Source organism: Balearica regulorum, chromosome 4 (genome assembly GCF_011004875.1).
Source record: "Balearica regulorum gibbericeps isolate bBalReg1 chromosome 4, bBalReg1.pri, whole genome shotgun sequence".
NCBI classification, from domain to species: Eukaryota; Metazoa; Chordata; class Aves; order Gruiformes; family Gruidae; genus Balearica; species Balearica regulorum.
In genome coordinates, this window is record NC_046187.1 from 13,691,554 (window position 1) to 13,713,899 (window position 22,346).

Genomic DNA, 22,346 nt, shown 5'->3' on the forward strand with positions numbered 1-22,346 from the left:
CAAATACCCTTCTGTGCTGGTACGAGGCAAGTGACCAGCACAGCTGAGCTGAGGAGGTGACACTTGCAGAAGTGTCTGCAGTGATTCCAATTTGAAAGCCAACTTGTTAATCTACACAGCTAAGTGACAGTAGTTTTCTCCTGTAGGGAAATGTTGAGAGGGTAGAGATTTTAACAGCAGACAGATCAAGATTCAAGGGCAGCCCCCTAAAGTGTTAGTCCAGCTTTCTAAATGCCATACTTAAATGCAAGAGGGCTGTTTCTTGTTATCTGTCAAATATATGAACTGATGATAGAATTACCTAATTTTGTGGTGCTTTCTCTACTGTTTCTTAACAGCTAAACATCTTATGTTGGCAGAGCATGCCCTGTTGAGAATAATTTTTAATATTTGCCAAATGAGCATTTCCTAACAAAGCCGGATTGAGGAACCTGGCCTTTATACTCCCCTCCTAAATGTCTGTCATACCACGTGCATGAAAACCATGAGCTGGAGTCCATCCAAGACAAAAAAAAAAAACCCTGACAAAGAGCACGACTTGCTTATGGCAGCTGGGGGAAGAAACTGCACTGGAGAGAGGGACATGACCCTATCAGTGCATGTCAAGTGTTTGCCTTCAGAAAAGAAACCAATGGGTTCCTTGGAGAGGAAACCAATTAAATGCACTGTCTGAAAGCCAAATTCCCTTTAAAAAATTGAAACTCCAGGACCATCCAGTTTCATGTGCTAGCAAAGACCTACCCCATCTTAAATTATGTACCTGATAAATGTCTCGATTAGTCTTTTGCAAAAATCAAACACAAAGTGAGGGAAGTGGGATGCCTGCCAGTTCAACAGTGATTATTTATTTGTGAAATTGGCACCTGTGATAGAATTTCTGCTCAACTTCATGTGGTCCAAAAACTTCCACGGTCAAGTCCATCTGTGGCTGGCCAATGCCAGGTTTTATCTTGGCTGATGTTTCAAATAAAAAGCAATTATACATCAGTACAAAGTCTTATATAGGATTGAGGACAGTATGTGCATTTCTGCACATACATAAAGTTATAGGTGCTTGTGTGTCACTTATTATTATTTAACCTCACAAAATTCCCCTTTAAGGTTTTTGGCTCTTGAATTAGTTTTTTCCCATACGAAAGCTGCTGCTGTCACTGGCTGTGCCAAAGGCTGCTGACGTAACAGAATTAATCATCATAATCAGAGTAAAGGACTTATTCATTTTCTCATTGAAATGTCCTTGCACTGATCCTTGCGAGATCAATCCTCCAAAGCTAACGTGTGTTCCTATGATACTGTTGTAAGAGAAGGCCCTAGCACTGCCTCCAGCAGATGCTCAGGATACCTGCTGTCATTTAGCAAGGTCACCACTTGATGGACAGAGGCTTTTATTTGCTGTTTCTTTGTACTGCTGTTCACACCACTGACAGTGCCTGTACTGTGAACCTGGCTGGAAACCAGGCCCAGGTATTAGACCTGCGGGGGCTGGCCTTCAAGGGGGCAAAACATGCAAGTTTAAGCTGCTTTGAAGTAATCCGGTGGATTCAAGCTAGAATAGACAAACATGACCGCATTTTCTACTAATTGAGTTGGTCAATTTGTGACAGGACAAGCAGGATATGATGCTACAGGTTGCACTTTCTCATCCTTGTCTATTATTTAGTAAAGTTAAAAGCACGTAGTCTGTTGGGGATAGGTCCTCAGAGCTTGCTGTCATAGAAAGGGCATCATCTTGGTTGTCTTGAGGTAAATTGCAGGAACAGGATGAAACAGGGAATGAACACGTATCTGAGCTTTATTGAAACACAGGTCTGGGACAAACTGCCAATCTTGTCAGCTCCATTTTTCTTCATTTCTATTAGTTTACTTTGAAGTGTCTTGGAGGAACATTAGCAAGGCACTGACAGGGCAGTATGCCGTCTCTACACCTAAAGTGTAAATTAGTGCTCCATTTACTCTGAATTCAGCAGCTGATTTAGCTGCTGCTAAGTCTGAAGGTGAGGATGCTGTGGTACTGATGATGTATGCTTTACAACTCGCAGGATCTCAAGCTAGTTCAGACACTACCACCATCCACCAGGTACTTTGAGGTGACTGCTGAGCTGCTTCTGTCCAAGAGATGATTTTTCAAGTCGCTGAGTCCAGGACTCACAAACACCCCCATGCATAACTCTAAGTTTTTAAGACTGCAGTACTGCAGAGTGTGCTTCCTGGCAGGGCAAGAGTCAGGTAAGTAAAATCCTGAGATTGTACAGGACTTTCACTTTTTCTTTAAAAAATCCTGTCCCTGATTAAAGGAAATGATTCTATAAAATTCTGAGCTGAGAGAAGGATAGTTTTAACATGTAATCAGGAATACTTGAGAGTTACATGTAGTACTCCAGAAAACCAAGATCTTGATAAAGTCTTACACTTCAGGTTTTTTTTCCACCTCCGTGATGACCATTTAAACAAAGCTTAATTAAAATTTGAATCAAAATCACAGCAATATTTATTGTGCCTGTAGACCCTGAAAACCCAAGAGCTCTGGCCACCTCTGTAAGCTCTTTTCTGGCATTGGTTTGTTACAGTGACAGCACTGACTCATTATGAATTCATTGGGTGCTTATGTGGATTTAATGCGTTTTCACTGATACTCGGGTGTGATGTAGCACCTGTGACTGGGCATCTTTTGGTCAATCCTGTTGCAAGATTGCTGATTTTGTTTCCAGTAAATTAATGTGAAGATCCTTGTGATGTACTGAACAGTTTCAATTGCCCGTTGATCAAGTAGTGGCATGCATGTCGCAGAGAACTGGAGGACAAGATTCAGAACTGCTTGGAGTCCTATTTGTTCAGGCATTAGTGTGTCTTACAAGACGTTACATGCATCTATTCCGGTCCTGATCCTATTTCCAGAGGAACCAGCGGCAAAGCTCCCATTTACCCAAGTGGGAGCAGTTTAATAATCTTTAGTATCTACAGTTCATCGTAAAATGGCAAGAGGTGTTATGGAACAAAACATGAGGATAAACTGAAGTGAGGAAGATGAAACAAAGTGTAACATGATGTTAATGTGCTACCATTAGCATAAAAATATTTGCTCTAAATTTTAACAATTCTACTGGAAAGTGCTTTCAAGACTGAAAGAGGAAGCTGTTTAAAGCAGGAGGAGACAAGATGCTACAAAACACATTTAACAAGATGTAGAAATTTAATTACTCATCTCCTGAAAGTCTGCTCATAGTCCATAAATATTGCTAAAAGCTCAAGGCAATTAGGACACAGACACATTTTCTCATCCCTGCTTTGTACGTACATAAATAGGAAACACAGTAATTGACAAAATCACAGCCTGAGCCATCCAGTTGGCAACAGCCCTCTGCAGCTTGGACTCTCCCTCTCCTACCCATGAAACTCTAGAGTAAACAGATTTTATAACTAATGACACTTCTTTATTAAGATTATGTGTACTGTAATTAGCTACCACACATATGAAATTTGAAGCAGGGCCTAGTTTTTTGCTTCCATAGCCAGGATAGACAAAAAAAAAATCAGCAAGAGAATGTCACAGATGTGAGGATCATTCCATGGAAAAGCCACTGGTTTCCCTTTGCTAAGCAAACGATAGGCTCACCAGCCTGTACTTTGTCTTCTGCAGCTATTTACTTCCTTAGCTACTCATGCAATATGGGGGGGTGGGGGGGGAAAAATCACATTTCAGTCTCTTGCCAAATTAAGCTACTACTACTAAGCATGCAGTTTTGCTGTTAGTTTACAACCATCCCATTTTTTAAGCACTGCACAATGTTTTTTGAAAAGAGAAACAACTGCAAAGCATGAGAAAGCCTTTTGTAGCCATCTCTACTCCTACTGTTTCCTAACACTGAGGGATAATGAAATGTTTGCTGCGTTCTTTTTAACCCCATTTCTGCAGCCAGTGATTCTTCCACAGTGTTCCCCAAACCACCGTAATTGGAAATTCACTTTTGTTTCCTTCTGAAATGAGAAGTACTGAGTGCCTACAGCCCTGAATAATATTTTGACTTCATCATGATATTTCATGACATCTGTTGTAGATTTTCACATTACAAAACCACTGAGTAAGATTTTTAAATTTTTTTATTAGGCAGTTAGAATGCCAACGACCCACAATTTCTTTAGCAGGTAATAGAAATTTTTACTGCTATAGTTGCCCCTTGCTCTTCCTACTGTTTTAGTTTTGGCATAGAGAAAGAGGTTGATTCTTTTGAAAGTGAATCCCTGCTAGTCAGGCACATAAACCCTTGGGCTGCCTCCAGTCTGATTTAAATTCAGCACCTTATTTTGATGGCAGAGACAAGGATGAGCCCCTTGGAGATTCTCCCACCAGCAGGAGAGATGCGCAAGGACCTCACCCTTGATGTCAGCATCAATTCAAAGTGGTGTGCTCTCCTGCCACTTCAAGGTGGTAACAACTGAAACATGACCTTTCACTAGATTACTTTGGAAGCCTGCAGAAACCCAAATGCTGTAGCTTCTACCTCTCTTTAAACACACATTGGCTGAAAAAACAACAACTACAAAGCTGAATCCCAGGAAGAAGGTACTTTCACTCTATTTCTTCCTCAGGGATAACAGAACGTGTCCACAAGCTTACGCAGAAGTCATTATTACTTGGTTTTTTTCTTATTAAAAAAATAATCTATTGAGCAAGGATTTAAGTGAGAAAAAGAAACAGCAACAGAAAGATAAATAAAGATGTTAGCCTACCAACAGCTGAACAACAAGGTGCTTTGGAAGAGGGGGGTGCAGAGACAATACCCTATGCTCACAATTGGCTTTTTCTGCACCCTCCTCTTCAGCCTGGAAGTACGGGCCAAGAAAGCATTATGCACAGCTTAACCTCGGGGTTTTTGTATGCCAAAGCATTAACAGTTCCAAGGGAGCTTCAGAGGGAGCACCATACAATTTCTTACTAGGCATTTAGTGCACACAATCACTGCAACCAGATTTGGAACATTAAGAATAATTTAGAAGTTAGGTGATGAATTGCATTCCTTGCATGTTCTCCCCACTTTCTTGATGTTACATGTATTTCAAAGATCCCATCATGACATTTACACGCTAATACCGCACAAGCATGCTCCTCTGATCTACCATCAAAAATAATTTCTAAGCAGATAGCACCAACATAAAATGTAGCAGGTACCGTCTAGGTTTATCACACCTTCAGAACACCACTACTCCTCTTTTGTCCAACACTTCATTTCTGACCTTGGTTTAAATCATCAATTTTTAGTCAAATGAGGGTGGATGTGCACCCAACATACTGCTGGTACTGGAGTGCAGATGTACACCTGCCATTCCCTGGGCTCTATCAGGGCTGCTGCACCGCAGGATGCTCAAACCCTGCCCCGAGCTCAGCTATGGGATGCAAGAACATAGACACAGTACCTTCTCGCAGTCCTGCGTAGCCACCCGTGAAAGCACCAGAGCTCACTCACAAGAGAAACTCCTCATGACCACAAGCTTCCCCCCTCCTCTCCAGGCCTGTGCAGCATCTCCTCTCCTTGCCACCAGCAGCACCCAACTGTTACGCTTCCCTTGTAGAGAAAGCTAAACCATCACTCACCCACAGGCAGAATGACTCCAGACCAGGACACCAGCCAACCCCCCTCTGCACCACAGACACTCATAGCTCACGTGCTGCCTGCTGCCCTGTTTATAACCTTCCTCTCCATCTGCACCCCTCCAGCAGGGCCCAGTTGGCCCCTCCCTGACGGGACAGGTGAGCCTGGCCTCTCTCTGCAGCCGGCCTTCAGCAGCAGCAAGCCCGGTAATTACCGCAGCCTTTGCCTGTTGCTGTCAGATGAGTTGCCGTGGCCCCTCTGCACATTTGCAGATGCTGCGTGATCAAGTAGTGAGTGCTGCTGCTTCAAAAGATAAAATGTTGCAGTATGAAGTGTAAATAACATTTATCCTATTTAAAATGTGGCATATCTCCTATGCTATACTATTTTATTATATCAAAAATGAATTTGCAGATGATGATACATATTTTCTACTGACCCTGGATGTTTTATCATTAAAATACTAGCATTCTTGTTACAATGCCTTCATAATATATTAATATGACTGTCTCAGCTTCTAGAAAACTAAACTATAATCTCATGGTCTTTTATATGCTGTAATTTGTCTTTAGGTATTAAACAAAATATATTATAGCTGTATCAGGTTATTAACAGTAAAAAATGAGCCACAGCCCCTGCAGTGCCATTTAAACATATCTGAAAATCTTTGTCCTGTTGGAGATGGTTGGTTCTCAGATAATCAACTCGTTTCCAGCTTCACAGAGAAAGTTAAGAGGTCTTCCTACTTGCTCCACTGCTGGTCTCGTAAGCTGCAGCCCAGCAGAGCACGGCCTGGGGCGACAGATGTTGCTGGAGCTGACAGAGAAGTAGCACTCAGCCCAAGCAGTGATCTGACCCGTGATGCTGCAGGACACGGTATTTTGTTTCCAACTAAGCTCAGGTCCTTTGGTGAAATATCCTAAGGTGAGAACAAAAGCCAAATGATCTGTCATGTTCTTTACTGGACTAAACCTGGTGTCTGCATTTTGTTCTAATATATGGAATATTGTCAAACTGCATTATAAATAAACCTGAGGGATGTTTTTCCTGTACCTATCTATTCTAGCCCTTCAGCTCCCTGTGTGCCATACAGCACGCTGTGGGCATTTGCTCATCTCAGTCTCTGCACTTTTCCCTCCTGCCAAAGACCCCGCTGCTGCCTGCTCACTGTTAAGTTCAACTCAACTGCAGGAGCTGATGTGTAGCACCCAGTAAAGCCATGACTGTGTTCCACTGAGCTTTTGCAGTAGGGTAAGTGACGGACAGCCCAAGTACAACTCACTTTTATTTACCCAGAGCTGGCAGCTGGGAACAGCAGAAGGCAATTCTTGTCTCAGGAATCTCAGCCCAGCACCAGTCACTGGTTTCCAGGGAGCCATTTCTGCCTAAAGAATCGAGTCTAATCGAGAATCAAGGCAAAGAGCACGAGCTCCAGCTGCTTGCAGAGCCCGCGCTCCCTCGAGCAATGCCTCTGCACAGAGCCTTGCAAACTGAAGCTAACAGCGCACAACATTTCTCTCTGGAGCTGAACAGAAAGGCTGGCACAACAGGCTGTTTGTGTGCTTTGGTTTTCTGCTAATGACAGGACTTTCCACCTTCTGAGACTCAAAATTAATGAATATTTCTAAATGTAGAATTAGTGGCTGTAGTTTAAAAGCCCCCTCACTTAAGCCTCAGGTCAGATTGCCTCTGCGTTTAGTGTAGGAAATAAGCAAATGATAATTTCCTGTCATTTAAATCAAGGGAGTTGTGCAATCGATCCTGGGAAAGTTAGAAAAGCACTGAGATACCAAGTATCCACTTCCAATTGCTGCTATATGAACAACAAAATACCTGATATTGCTTCTAAGGGCCCAATCTGAAATCAGTTTTTCCAAACTCAGCTCTATCTCGAACTGAGACACCTCTATTCCCATCTTAATTGGAAATTTATGGCAGCCTGGCTGAACTGTTCGCTGTTACAGCCACACTCGGCAGGGAAGAGGAAACTGGTACGATGCTCCACTGAAGAAATACCATTTGAAGATGTGAAAGATGAAGTAGAGGTGCCAGAAGGAATTCCCAGGTCTCTTGTATACTGTGATATATTTTGAGATGCTGGAATTGCATGCCATCCTTAGTCAGTTCAGATTAATCCTGAGATCAAGCTGCACTGGAAATCCATCTTCTTCATTCTTATTTCTGCCATGGAAAGAGAAGTCTTTAATTTCACTCTTGCATTCTGTTAGCCACCGTGAAATGTTTCATCATGGCCAAAATGGTGAAAGCTGTTTCTCCATCTGTGCCTGTAAGCCATGAAAGCACTAACTGTTGATATAAAAAAACCCGAGTTCTTTAACACTTTGAAGATCCAGCAGATTCGTAGAATTTTCTGCTTTTACTAATGCCACTAACTCCATACATTAGGATTGCAGGTTTATCCCATTGGTCCTTTATCAGTAGAAGAGTAGCTTCTGGCCAGATGATCTTAAATTTGTGGTCTTAACTATTACAGAACTTGCACTGTCAGGAAAAGACACTTCTGTCACTTGTCCAATTTACATGGAAAACAGTCTGTTACTTGATACATAAACTGTACCACTGGCCAGTTGAAAAGCTAACAGAGTATTAATCTAGTTTCAGATGCATCCAGGCAATTACATGATAACTCAGGTATTAAGCTACCTTTGTGATTTCAATTACCTACTTTTTATATGCCTGGAAAGTAACTATAAAGTTATCCGGATAAAACTAATAAAGCAGGGAGTTCTATAAAAGTGGCAAGTGCGTTATTGCAATTGCTCTAGGCAATGTAACCTACTTCTGCATAGTCGCAGATGGGAAAGGTTTACTGCCTAAATTTTATACGCACAGAAAGAAAAGCAAAACATGAAAGCAATCCTGCTTCCTCTCCAAACTCAGTTTTCCTTTCTGGCCCCCCAGGAGCCAAAAAAATCAAATCAGTTTATTTTAAAGCAAAGGCATCTTGATGGGACTATACTGTAAGGTGAAGGAGACGGTTATTAACTAGAATTATATTGCAGCTTAGAGGAGAAGAGTAACAGTCTAAAGACGTAGTGAATTTCAGAAAACCAAAATGTAGCCATTTTAAATTGTATTTTTATATTTGATTGATCAGGCAAATGTGTTACTTTAGAGATAAGGCAAAAGTTACCATACCGAGAGATGGTTTCTAGCCACGCTATCAACTGGTTAAAAAGATGCAGCACCCAAGGGCTCTGCTTGTTTATTAAAAACATCTGGTTTATTTCCAGAAAAAAAAAATTAAAAATCATTGCTTCAAAAAGTGTGTGACAGAACTGGAAAGACAGTTACTTTAAGTCTGTGAACTGACAGGGGTTCTGACTCTACTCCTTACTAAATGTGATTGTCGGTCACACCAGCAGTCCTGCTAACTTCAGCGTAACTCCTTTACTGCCTGAGAGCTACTAACTGGAGTATGTGAGCTGCGCGGCTCACTTGTCCGGGTTTAGCCTGTGCAAACAAACCTGGTCTAGCTGTGAACTGGTAAAACACCAGCCCAAAGCCAGTGGATCAGCCCCCAGCTTCCTAAGCCCAAGGTCCCTCAGCAGCACTCAGCACCTGAGCTGGAGAGGGGTGTCAAAGCTCCTTTGCATATGTCTGCGTAAGACGGCGCAGTCCTGGCTCACGGGCCCAGGGTGCCCTAAAGCGGTGTCATGTGCATTTGGGCCAACATTGTCTCTCAACATCTGGCCTGATGTTGTAAGTCTGACACTGTGGCTTCCTGACCTATTCTCATCAGAGGCTGAAGCCTGCCCTAAAGAAGCCCAAGCAAGGCCGGCACTTGCTGTGCACACTCTGCTTGGTCCCAGGGGGAGAGGAGAGCAAGTTTGCTGTGCCCCAGGAGCATTGGTCTCTCTGCGCAGGACGTTTGCGCTCCAGGAGTGCATTGCATGGGTCAGTGTTTGGAAGCATCTGACTGCTGCACCTTTAGCGTGGGGGTCATCCAGGAAATCCCAGGTCAAGGCACGCTAACCTTCACAAACTTCTTGCTGTGCTTGGGTCAGACTCCTCACAAGGGCAGAAGTGCTGAGGTCTTACCTTTTCTTAAACTGACAATGGGGAGAGAGTCCTTACTCTGGGAAACCACGGCTTCCTAATTCTGCTGCTATTTAGATCCCAGCATGCCAGATGCAGAGGCCACAATGGAGAGGTATCTAACTGATTTCAGATGTGTTTCATCTCCTCTGCCATTTCATGAAACCTGAAGACAGAATACTATGAAAAGGGTATTTGAGGATGGAGTTGCCTTTCTTTTCAACAGCGTACTGCCTGCTTTTCATGTTTACTAACCTTTTGGCTGTAAAAAATGTAGGTGGCTGAGAGGTTTCTCTTGGGTCTGTAGTCACTGCCACAAAGGAATGCCTCCAGGCTCCTTTGCCTTCCCTCCTGAGCTCCTCAGAGACCTCTGCTGCTGTCCCTGGCAGCACACCAATGGGAAAACAGCTTCAGTTAAAGCTCCTCTTGTAGCAGCAAAACACCATTGATCAGCCACGTTCTGTCAGTGGCAATAGCTTTTGGAAGCTGGCACGTTTTTAGTGCCTGCTTTCTCCTTTTATTCAGGTTTCAGGTATGCAATGTAAAGAAAACCCCCAGAGAGTTATTTTTCTTTATTTCATCCTTTCAGGTGAGTTTGAAAAGAAAACCTGCTGCAGCTGAGCACCCCTGAAAACACCAGTTTGGATCCATCTCAGGCCAAGCCTGGGAGGGCCTTTTCCTGCCCTTCAGGTCTGTAGGCAAAGCAGAAGAAAATATGCTGGAACACGAACTCAACAGCTAAATGCGTGGCAGAGCGAGCAGAAACTGCTGAGCAATGCAACTACAGTGTCAAGGCAGTCGTCGGAAAAAGGCAGCGGCACACCAAGATACATACCAGTGAAAACTGGTAATCAACCTGTTCTGCCAGGACAGAGTGAAACACCGTCCTTTGGTGCTAGAGCTGTGGGCAAAGCATTAATGAATTTTATAAACACTGTTTGCAGAATAATAATGCAACCTCCTTTCTCCACTGAATGGATATCTTATTTTCTTGAAAGGATAAGTAACTCCGTGCAGTCAGAATAAACCAAAAGCCACTCGGTAAATCCTAGCACTGAAGAAGGTATCCCTCACTTGGGAGCAGGCATGAGGAGCCCGTGATGTCCTACATTGCTCCGGTATCAACCCATCTGGCTGAAGTTCTCTGTGCACAGGCCAGTGAGCTGCCACTGGCTGTTCAGAGCGTTGGGCACGCTGGCCCAGAGACATCCAAACTGGAGATACAGGCCCTGGGTTAGGCCTCAGCTGCATCGGTGTGAATTCAGGGTGGTTCCTTTAACTAAACTGGAGGCATTCTGGATTTATAACTATCTCCTTACTGGCAGGGCTTGGCCTGTTGCAGTGAGAGATCCTAATCTTGCTTTCATCCCCATGGGACATTGACTTTAACAAAATACTCTATGCTTCATTTCTCAGCATTGCAAAACAACTTAATGGATCATATACTTAGGGGAGCATTTCCATTAATTTCTAGCTTACATCCTCACTCTTTCACCGCACAAAATGTCAGTGGCTTTAGCCTTTTCAATACCTATTCCTCTGACAGCACACAAGGCAAAAAGAAGGCAAAAAATAAGCTTTTATTTAGCTAAAGCCATCCACATATTACCTTTGAGCACGGAGAAAGAGTTACACAAAGGTCCTTCCACTTACCTTTCCTCTGAGCAGGCTAAAACCCCCGCTTATTCCTTGATGATTGACGTTTGTTTGTTTAGTATGACCCTGATTCTCTTCTTGCTCACACATTTATCAAGCATGAAGGTTTGCTATAGCTGACGTCAGTGGAATTTTATCAGCGTAAAAGCAGACAAAAATGTAAGGACAACTGACAGAAGAGGCATCTTCTGAAAGCAAAAATATGCATTTGCTGTTACTGAGAGAAATGAAACTTATACTTGTCTATTTGCAGCTATATTCCTTTGAAGCATTACAAAACCCCGTGAAAATTTAGATGTTAGAGACTGTATAATCACTTAGAGAGTTAATGTGCATAAACATATATAAAATGATTGTTTGCATTTTTCCTGCACGGCCTTTTTACTGTATTACTGTATAAATCAGACCTATTTTATTTTCACTTGCTAAGCCTTGTACTCTTTTCAAAGCATCTCAGTGAACAAATACATATTTCCAGATCCTTACAACCTTAAAAAACAAATTTACTTGTATTTTCACGGAAATGTCTTCAAGATTTTTTTCTACAAAGCACATTATTCAAGATAGGACTGGGAGATTTAATGGCTCAGGATATGATTTCCAACCTGTGAGGTGCATGACAAATCTGAGCACAAAAGGTCACGTCATAGAAGAATAGCAAGTCTTAACAGGAAAACTCAAAGCTCACCAGCCCTGTACTGTTACGGTGGCAGCTGCGCTAATGACAGACACAGTTCTCTGAAAATCATAATCTTTTCTCTCATGCTTCTGCTGGTACCCAAGAGCATACGGCCGTCATTGCATGGATGAGATAGCCACAAGTCACGCCCATGCAGAAACTAGGAGAAAAATCACCCTGCTCATTCGAAGCATATGGATCCAACGAGGCTTGAAAGCTGGGCTGAGTGGAGGGCTAAGGCACGCTCCGCTGGCAGCAAATGACCCCGTTTCTCAGAAAGGGTGATCCTGCAAAATGTGGACTGGAAACTGATGTCTCCCTCATGCCAAATGCAAGCAAAGGCTGGTTTACAGACAGCAGGACAAACCAGAGAAAGTGGTATGGGAGATGCTGCCTCAGTAGTAAGCTCTGAATTTAGCAATCTCCATCAAGAAATATCACAGGCAGGTTAGGGAGAAGTTGCACGGCAAAGGAGAGAGGTGTGCTTACAAATCTTTTCCTTCTAATTGATTAGAGTTCTATCAGATAGCAAAGCCCTGACCGTGCTGGATGCTGTGCACCGAGAGATGCTTACAGGTACACTGTGTCTTTTGTCGGCAGCAATGCCTTTGACGGCAGTCAGCACATGGGACAGATTCTGGATGGGCAGGTGGTGAAGAGGTACCACCCCTGCCCATGTAAAACAGTCTGGCAGTTTTTACTTGCTGCGCTTAGATCAGTCACGGCTTTCTTGGTTGGCCCATGCATATTTGCATTTTATTATTTACCCAGCAGCCCTGCAGATGGACCTTCTGCCCCCAGAGACCACGAATGCTAAGAGCATGAGCGGTGCCGGGGAGGAGGGATCCCACGGCGTCCAACAGTGATTAGCTCGACTTCCAAAAGGGGAATTCAGTGAGAAAGTGCGTTACAGCCTTTGGTCCTTGCCAATGACACAAAGGCTCTGGCTGTAATGTAGATGTCTGTCTAACGGGCACTGGGCTAAGACCAACAAAATACAATTCATACAGGCCACCGAACAGCTTCTGATGTTAATGACTTTCGATTACCACTGGTCTGAGCTGCATCTGTATTTTATTAACACTGAGTACAGAGTGAGTGGAATTCCAGATGGAGTACAGAGTACCTTTTTTCTTGTTTTGCCCATAATTGCAAATGCTTAAATTGTACTTGTAGCTGTTTTATGACTCGACATTGACCTTAAACTCTGCGCATTTGCTACAGTGGAACATTGCAATTTCTAGGGAGTGGAAAGATCATATAGAACTGGTCAATGATCTCTATGATAGAAATAAAAATAGTACCATGAGTGTTCAAATAAATATTTCTTTCCATTTTGTCTTTGCATTTTTATTGCTTCCCCAGGTCACTTGAAATGAAATTGTCCTTCACAGGTCAGGCTACGGTCGCTTTGCAGACTGCAAAAAGACAGTGCTTTAAGATCATTAGAGCCCTGAAGAGGTTAGAGTAGACCAGATGATTTGCATTTCTGAAGGAAAGACTTTTATTTCTGAACTGTTCACCTATTATTGATCTGAAAAAGTACCTTTTTTCTCATGAAAATGCGTGTCCTCAGAATTAAAAAAAAAAATAAATCCATACTCCTAGCCTTGATGTGCCACCTCTCCATCAGCTCCCTGATGAGGTGCCCAGCGTGCTCTGGGTGGAAGTGATAATGATGGAGGAAATGAGCACCACTTTGGGCTCTGGAGCTGCCCTGGGTCTCAGCGGATAATGCGGAGGGAAAGGGGATGGGAGACTCAGCCCCAGCTGAGGGACTAGATGCACCATCTGCTCCGCTCCACACTTCCCTCACAGGAAGGCAGCCGCTTCCGCTCGGGCAGGAGGGTTTGGTTTTTTTTTTCAACTTGCTGCTCGCTGCTGGCAGGCAAAGCTGTGCAGCCTTGTGAAAGTTTGAATCTGAAGTGGATGTTTTAATGAGGCCCCCTCATTAAAACACGTGGAGACGTGGTGCCCCTGCACCTTAACTCCCTTCTCCACCGTCCCCTTCAGCGGTGACGCACGCTGCCACATCAGAGACATGAGCGGGACAGGACAGATGCTCAGACCACGAACACTTCAAGAACTACCAGATTAGCCACCACTGCCCTTTCTTGCCCCCAGGTAATCTGTGCACCGTACTTTTCTGCCTGGTTTTCTTTTGCCCGAGAGGCATCCTTGCCTCCGGGAAGCCGGTGGCTGAAGCCAGGGTGCTGCCTGGAGGAGCGCTTCGCTTCCTTGGGGCGCCTTTAGATGGCTCCCGCCCGCAGGGGTTGCGGGGTGCGCAGGGAGAGGCTGGGGTGATGGCCCGGGGGAGGGACTGCCTGCGATTTTGAAGTCAGGCTCAGGGGATGAATGAGGATGTCTGAAAATAGTATATGGCAAAAGTTAATGGGAAAGAGTGCCTCATCGCTCGCGGAGAGCCTTATGTTTTCAAGGCGTTTATGAACAAATAAAATGCATGTGCAACTGGGGAAGGAGTATCCCCCCCACCTGCCATGTTCCCCTCCCCACCTTCGAGCAATCCTCTTACTGATTAGAATTTCGACACTGATTTTCTTTGAAGTACAACCTGTATTTTAGTTATATTATTTCCATTTGGGCTGTGGAAATAAAACTTATGACAGTGTTGATTTCTCAGATCTGCTCAGAGTCTTTGAAATTTGCATTAGATTATTCTAATCACTTAGCCTCATTGTATATATTTACACAAGCACTTTTGATGTTTAAACAGACCAGGCTGCAATGGGATGTGCAGGGGGAAATATATACCCCAAAGAAAAGGAATGCTCTTTTTTTCTCAGACCACATCTTAAACTAGAAGTTTTCAGCTAAAACAAAGGGTCAATTCCTTTGGGACCTGAGGGGAACAACTGTAAGGCTGGAAAGATGGAGGGACTGGCTCTGCCTTCAGCTGCAGCAAGCAGAGATAGAGCAGGGCTGGGTCCCTGCGAGTGTGAGGAAGGCGGCGAGGACATGTCTTCTCACACCCTTCATTGCCACTGTAACTTGCACTCCTGACCATCCTGACAGAAGAAACTGCTCAGCCTGAACCCATGACGTCTATAACTACAGCCACAAGTTTCTGGGGACTGAGCAGCAGGAACAGCTGCCAAATCCCAGCTCTACTGAATTCAGTGAGAATAGTAAAATACCGTTTTTGGAGACAGCAAAAAGCCTGGGACTGTGGTGCAGTTGTGCTTGCTTTGGCCATGACATGCAGGAGGCAGGAGATCCGGGAAGCGTTACAGTCGTTAATGAATCTGGTCTCAGGGCTGGCTCTGTTAGATTCAGAATGAGAGGCGACAGTGGAGACAGAGGCAACCCTTACATTGCAAATGTGACCAGGAAAAGATGGTGGGGCAGGCCAGATGAAGGAGAAATAGATCTCTTGAGGACTGAAGAAGATAAGGAATCTTTCTGGAAGATGCAGGAAATTGCCAGGTATCTCACATGGAGTTTAGCTTTGCAAATGCTAAGGATCATATTTCTATTTGCAAGTTAGTACAGAAAGAATATTTGCAATTATTGAAGTAGTGCAAAGGAGGAATATTCTGGATGACCCTGTTGTTAACTTGATCTTACAATGAAATCTGGAGCAAATCATCCATTATCCAACATACTACCCTAAAGACTAAAAACCATGGTAAAATGTGTCAACGCAGTATTGATTCTGTAACTTGAGATGATGAAGTTTGTGGGTAAGGACCTTAAAAAAAAAAAAAAAAAAAGAGAAGCCTGTTCCAAGAACATACACTTCCATAAACTCAATGACAGATGAGAGCAGAATTTCTAACTCACACACTGAAACCGATCTATCCACTTAGACATGCAAATGTCATGTTTTGAATAAATCTAACGTTTTGAATTGTCACCAGTGAAAACAGCTTTCTCCAAAGGCAAGTTGGATTTTTCAGCTATCCTAAGCTTGTAAACCATGTAGAGTCAAGAAAAAAACCCACAACCAACCTACAAAAAACTAAACTAAAATGTTCTGCTTTACGAGGATTCAGTGATCTAAAGACATTTTTAAGATAACATTTTCCACTTCATACTCTTTTCACAAGAAAATATTTCTAGAAGCATAGCTCCCTCCCTCCCTAGGACTCCCTGGAATGGGGCAGCCAGGGCCTCTTGCCTGTGCTGGAAGAGGAGTGCGCTTATTGCCAGCACTGGGTGGGCAGTCACCAAACGTGGTCCTGCTGCCCTCTGGGGATGCAGCAGGAGGCACAGCCCAGGGCTCTCATTCTGGCTGACTTATTTGTCCTTATTCCTAACTTGCAAGTCATATGCCTTGCTGCACTGGTAATGAGATGCTGTGACCCATGGGAGGCACGGGCAAGAGACAGAGAGGCTAATGGTCCTTCCTCACCTTAAACAACATGAATTTGTGAAGCAATCAGAAACACCAAGAGATTCTAACTTTTATCGCCCACAAAAGTATGACAAGACAAGATAGTGCACACGGTAGGAATTACGTTTAACATACTGTTATTCTTCTGGGAGATGTTATAGCTTTTTCTACAGTTAAAACCTACAAGTTGCTAAAATTGCTGCCATTGTTATACGTTACTCAGACATAAAACATGTCTATAGTTATCAAAACTGTGCTGTGAGGCCAATGGGTGTGAAAGACCTAACTGTGAATCTATGGCTCTAGGTTACTTTCTGGGTTTGTCAGGGAGAAGATGAAAGAAACATTTATATTAGCAGTTCAAGTTTCATCAAGGTGTGTTAAAGCTGAGAATAATTTTCATGTTAAAGAGCTGTGGTAATTAAGCTTTGAGTTCTAGTTCCAGTTTTGGAAGCAAATTCTTAAAACTATAAATATTTATGACTAGGATTAAAAGATGTAATGAATGGACAAGTGCCTTGAAACAGCTTCTGAAATCAGTTTTGCTCAACTTGCTTATTCCTAATGAGGGCAAAGATGATGCCTATGCTAAGGAAGAGTGAACTGAGTGATTTGCTTGAGAAGTTTCGAAAAACATTGATACCCTTCCCTAAAATACCCTAAAATGATATTAAAAAAAATCCCTTTCCTCTTAAAAACAAATATATCAAAAGTGTGTATTTCAGCATGCTTCCTCCCTGAGGATTTCTCAGTCTAGAAAAAAATGGATGTTTTTTTCCAATTGCCTTCGAAAGGTTTGCATGTCTGCCAGGTGGTTTCCATCTGACAGAACCATCAATTCCTTCAAGGACCTGACACTGCATCCAATTTGTATCGCAAGTGACTGTAAAAGGAGGGGACTGCAGCTATTATTTTGTTAGATTTAGTCAAAATATCCCCAGAAGAGGCAGGAGGACATGCTGGGAATTGTTTGATGAGCCTGCTGGGAGAATAATTACATGGCCAGCAGTTTGTTCACTTCATCTTTTGTAGCACTTTCTTAACAGTTTTTGTGTGGTTTGAGCACTTGGCTTTTTGAATTAAACAATCTTTACTGCCATTGTCTTTTTAGATAATTCTCGGATTATGCAGTCTGAGATGTGCATCCCAGGGCTGCTTCTGTGTTACACGAGGTATTAGAAAATTAAAAGACTTTCTTCAATATTCCCATTCTTACTTGAGATGAAATTTTCTGCACCATAGCTGTGATTGAATTACAAAGAGTTGCCTGTTCTGATTGCAATGCTTATGCAGACCTTAGGCCCATTTGTGTTTTAATCGTGCTTCTTTCAGCAGGATGAATGTCAAAATTTGCAACTTCAATACCATTATTTTCAGTTAAAATTGCACATATAAACTTAGCTTTTTTTTTTTTTTTTTTAAATGTAGCAAGTTACAGCTTAAATTTTTCAAGAGCATCTTAGGTACCAGGGACCCAAAGATCTGTTAGAATTTTAATTTGACTCAGCAGCTTTTGAAAGAATAAATGGGTATGAGCCCCTGGAAGACAGTATGTGAAAGTATTACCAAAATATTAATTCTGAGTTGGCAGTAAAATCGAAAGCTATGAAAGGAATCACATTAAAAACTAGAAGCTCTGCTTATTCACCTCACTACCGGGGGCCATGATAGCCGTGGGTGCTTTTCATAAGGCAGGTAGGCAATTAAAAACCAGGTGGTAACAGCAAACCCAATCCAGCAAACCATGCTGCCAAGAGCAGCCTGACCGGTCCTCTCTAAACCAGTTCTCTTCTCAGCTGCTGTTGCTGATAAAATAGACCAGCCTGAATATACCCTAAGCCAGCTCTAGTCTCTGGTTTTCTCTGGTGGGTATAGCACGTGTGCCTTTCAGCTCTCCAGTATGAATGCATATACAGAGCTGTGTGGCTCCTGCTTTAAATACATTGAGATGAATACAAAGGAAGGAGGAGAAAAGGAAGTAAAAGAGGCAAAAATTACCACATCAGAGCCTTCTGGTGTTGGATATATGGATAAAAATATATTGCTTGTGACTCCGGTGAAATGAGAGTCTGCTGTTAGAGAGCTTACTACAATCTATCTTGTTTGTGCGCTTGGGGACTTCAGAAGACTAACTTTATTGGAAAGGAGCTGGAAAAAACTGGATCATTGGCCAAAGCTTAAAATAAAAAGTTTCCTTGCTATGGAAAGAATATTAGCATTCTAACAAAACAAGAATCATATTTTTAAAGCAAAACTCCTGTTGATGTGAATCCTGCATAAAAATATAAAAGGGCCTGTGGGATCCCATGTTCTTCTGTGTGCACTTCCCAATTCCCCTCTTTGTTAAGGGGTCACTTGGGCGTGTCTTCGTTCATTCCAGTGGCTGAACCAGGGTGTCTTAGGAGCACAGCAGGGATACAAAGATTTCCTAAAAGACATGCCAGTGCTGTAACCAGTTTCTCGAAGGGGGAAATATTTCTGTTTCCTTTTCCCTTCTTTTTTGTTTCTGCACTGTACCTGCTTCACCTTGCAGTTACTTGCATGGCAGAAATGTAACTTGAATTACCAGCCAGAATCAGCCCCAGCAATCTGCTCCTGACAGAAGTTGGTACTGCAGAAAAATCCCGAGAGATTACCTTATGGGCAATGAAGAAATGACAGGTATATACAGTGAAAGTTTCTTTTCTTTGTTCCATTCATTAGAAATTGGGTTTAACTCTGAAGCATGAGATTTTATAACCCTTTTAAGTGTTTAGTAAATTAAGGTAATCCGTATCTTTTTGAATACTGAATATCTGTCAGAGGTCAATTACGTGCTTTGTGTTCTTCATAAGATTATTTTCTCATACATTTTTTAACTCCTGATCTTTTGAGTTCCCTTTTATTTATCATTAAAAAAGCCACTCTAGTTCAGGACTACATTATTTAAAACTAAATTTAATTATCATTTCATCTAACTTCTTTTATATTGAAGCAAGGCTTGCTGATCTTCAATTTACAGTGATTTCAATTAAAAAAGCCACCCAAAGCACAAGAAAAAGAACTTCTGAAGTCCTTTTGTAAATAATGGCTAGCTGTAGCAGGATTGCAAATAAAGAGTGGGGGTTTTGTTGGGGGTTTTTTTTGGGGGGGGTGATTGAGGGGGGCAGGTTAGCAAGTTTGACATTTCTTCCTTAGCTTTTCTCAGAATTCTATTATTCATCACTGTTCTATTTACTAGGTTCTTTGAGCATCTTGTGCTAATATACCATTAGCTAACTTTAGCTCAGTTCTATTGCCTAAGAGTCAGCTTCAATTTCAAAGTTATACCTTTTAATATGCTTTTCAACACATTTTTAGGAAGTGGGGAACTTTATTTGTATACAAAAACGTTCCTTCAAGTCAACATTACACCTGTACATTACCGGCTGTTGGATTTTCCACTTTGTTCTTAAGCTCACATAGTTATCAGTTATGCCCAATCCTCTTATATACAGTTCAGTATTGTAAATACCTAAAAATAACAAAGGATAAAATTTGTCCTGACAGAAGGAAGGTGTCAGAAACAGCTCACCTGCTCTGCACAACACACTGATACCAGACCTGCTTCCACAGCCTGCCACCACAGATGCCCCCAAAGGTCTATGTTCGGTAAGCAGTGCTGAATGGAGCAGAGGCTCAGCTTGAAGCGCTTGGCTCCGCAGCATTCACACTCCCACCTGACAGGGAGGTGACCCTTCGCTCCGAGCAGGGTCTGCGCGGTACCCTGTGCTCCCCAGGAAAATGCCTACAGGCATCAGAAGGCAAAGCTGGCATGGGGAGGTAGGATTTTCCTCGGGTATTTTCAGGGGCATACCTCCATCCGTTCTCTAGAGGGGAAAGGTGCCAGTACCTTTCTTTCACAAACTGAGCAGCAAACAAGTCTTTTTCAGCTGGGGGTGGAGGATGGCAAGCAGTGCAGTGTTCCCATCAGTGCTGGGTGAGCTAACGCCCTCAGGACTGGGGAGACTCTTGCTTAATCCTCTCTTCTCTGCTACACAGGGACTCGAGCCCACGTGTTCTCCTCTGTTATCCCTGGCAGGCAAGTTTCTCCACCGAAAAACAAGAAAAGGAAAATAGGGTCAGAGTGAGAAAAAAAGGAAGGGAAAATACTTTCATGCCTAGGGATGGCGAGATACTCTACTACAAATGTTTTTACTAATATAAAACTAATAACAAAAACAGAGCAGGGAAAAAGAACCAGAGGTCCCCAGAGATCAGCCTCTAGCAGACTGAGGAATGACATTCCCCTTGTTTTTCTTTCTGACCAAACCCAGCTGGACAATGTTACGAGGACACTGTGAATAAGCATGTGCTGTTGGTTCCCATGCAGTTTCTCACACATTTAGGTCTTTAAGGTGCCCAATATTCGTAAGCATTCAAATGACCTAAAAATAAAAGAGGGAAAAATTGCTGTATGAGCATGTCATTTACCCACAGGCAATGACTGGATACCACTAAATCAAACTCATGTCATACTGTAACTAGGCCATGGTTCACTTTGACAGGCAGCCTTTTTATTTTTTACTTTTTTTTTTCTTATGATCTTGGATTTTTTTTACTGGTAACTAAGGAAAAACTTACAATAGAAGCATTATTCCTCTTCATTTCAGTATGAATTAACTCCTGAGTCTCTGTGAAGCCTCCCAAGGCTTCACAGCCTTTATCTTTGCATGGGTTACACCAGAAAGCTCTGATTTAGACTCTTACATAATTAAACACTACATTGTATAAACAAAGCAACAAAACCTCATTAAAAAGTACTAATAATGAAATTCCACTATGGAAATTCATTCACATAGGCAGAAAATCCAGATTTTATTGCCATCTAACAAGGATTTGCACAGGCAGGATTTTGTCTTCGTTCAACAATATAAAAGATCACATTTTCTTTCTTGCAAACATAGTTTTGAAAACTATGCTCTAGTAATCACTGCCTCATCCAGGGGATGAAATACTATCCATGTAGAAAAAGAGAAATGTGTTTAGTCAAAGGTCAAATCAAAAGGAACAGGGTGGAAAGATCTCCCGCTTGCCAGCAGGAAGTAGGTTTAATTATTCCATGCCACTGCTCATCTCATTGGAGGTAATGAGCTCCCTGACAATTCAGCAGCAGGCAAGTGGAGATTCTTTCTACCAAACAGGAAATTCAGGTAAGATAAAAAAAAATAGCTTATGGTTTGTTTTGTTTTTGTTTTTTTTTTTTTTAAAAAAAAAAAAAAAAAGAAAGCAATGCAGGGAAAAATTAAGTCTAATATGCCCACATTTAATGACAAAGATATTTACTATTTCCTTTGAAAAGTGACAAATGCAGATCAAGTTATTTCAGACTAAAAATATTAGCAAATTTATTCTCAAGTCATAAACTTGCCAAAAGTCCTGCATCAGAAACTAAACTGTGAATCCACATTCTCTAGGTTGCTATAAGTTGGGATGCGATTGGGATGTGACTGGATGTGCACTTAAGCCTGTGAGCATGGGACCATGCCCAAGTTCTGCCATTCAGATATAGCCTAGTTCTGTAACAGTCTTCTGTGAATAACAACCACACAGATGATGTGAAAAAGGTGGTTTCAGGTGAAGTGAACTGCGAAGTGTGAAATAAGCTTTACAAAAAGCAATGCCTGCTTCAGGAGAGTTTATTTTCAGAATTAGTTTCAACATGCACAGGCTTGCACACAGAAGTGTCTGTTTATACATGTTTATCCTGGTGCATTCCAATTTTGGAGACTTAATCATGATATCAAAATCAGGAGGCTGGCCTCTCAGTAGGGAGAAAAGGGCTCCTCTGACAGGCAATTCAGAAAAAGGAGTCAAACCTGGGTGGTTTCTATTCCTCTTTACAAAAGGCCCTCTCTCTGTTAATTAAGAAAGGGAGCTTTGCTCACAAAGGAGTGAAAACATCTTCTTACTGATCATTTACTGAATCTCGGTATTCATTATTGCCAAGACACAATGTACCAATTACTGCCTAGCCCAATACCTTACAATT

The 22,346-nt window shown here is 42.4% G+C and overlaps 1 protein-coding gene and 1 long non-coding RNA gene across 5 annotated transcripts in view; one reads left to right on the plus strand and one right to left on the minus strand.

Moving 5' to 3' along the window:
* Nucleotides 1–1,494: 1,494 nt before the first annotated feature.
* Nucleotides 1,495–20,473, minus strand: LOC142601673 (uncharacterized). Of its 3 annotated transcripts, none has more exons than XR_012835222.1 (6): nucleotides 19,890–20,473; nucleotides 11,301–11,491; nucleotides 9,903–10,029; nucleotides 9,651–9,813; nucleotides 7,605–7,769; nucleotides 6,006–6,507 (listed from the first exon to the last, which is right to left on the minus strand). It is a non-coding gene; the product is annotated as an uncharacterized LOC142601673 (long non-coding RNA). The 3 variants fall into 3 exon arrangements; XR_012835221.1 differs by having other exon boundaries at nucleotides 9,651–9,827; XR_012835220.1 differs by having other exon boundaries at nucleotides 1,495–7,769; nucleotides 9,651–9,827.
* IL15 (interleukin 15) overlaps nucleotides 13,743–22,346 on the plus strand; it is a 93,564-nt gene continuing 84,960 nt past the window's right edge. The window contains exons 1-2 of one of the 2 annotated variants that reach the window (XM_075751230.1): nucleotides 18,966–18,997; nucleotides 19,865–19,955. The gene's annotated coding sequence lies outside the window, so the exon portion shown is untranslated. Of the gene's footprint in view, nucleotides 14,107–18,965; nucleotides 18,998–19,864; nucleotides 19,956–22,346 lie in introns of those variants that run through there. The other variant, XM_075751231.1, reaches the window with a different exon arrangement.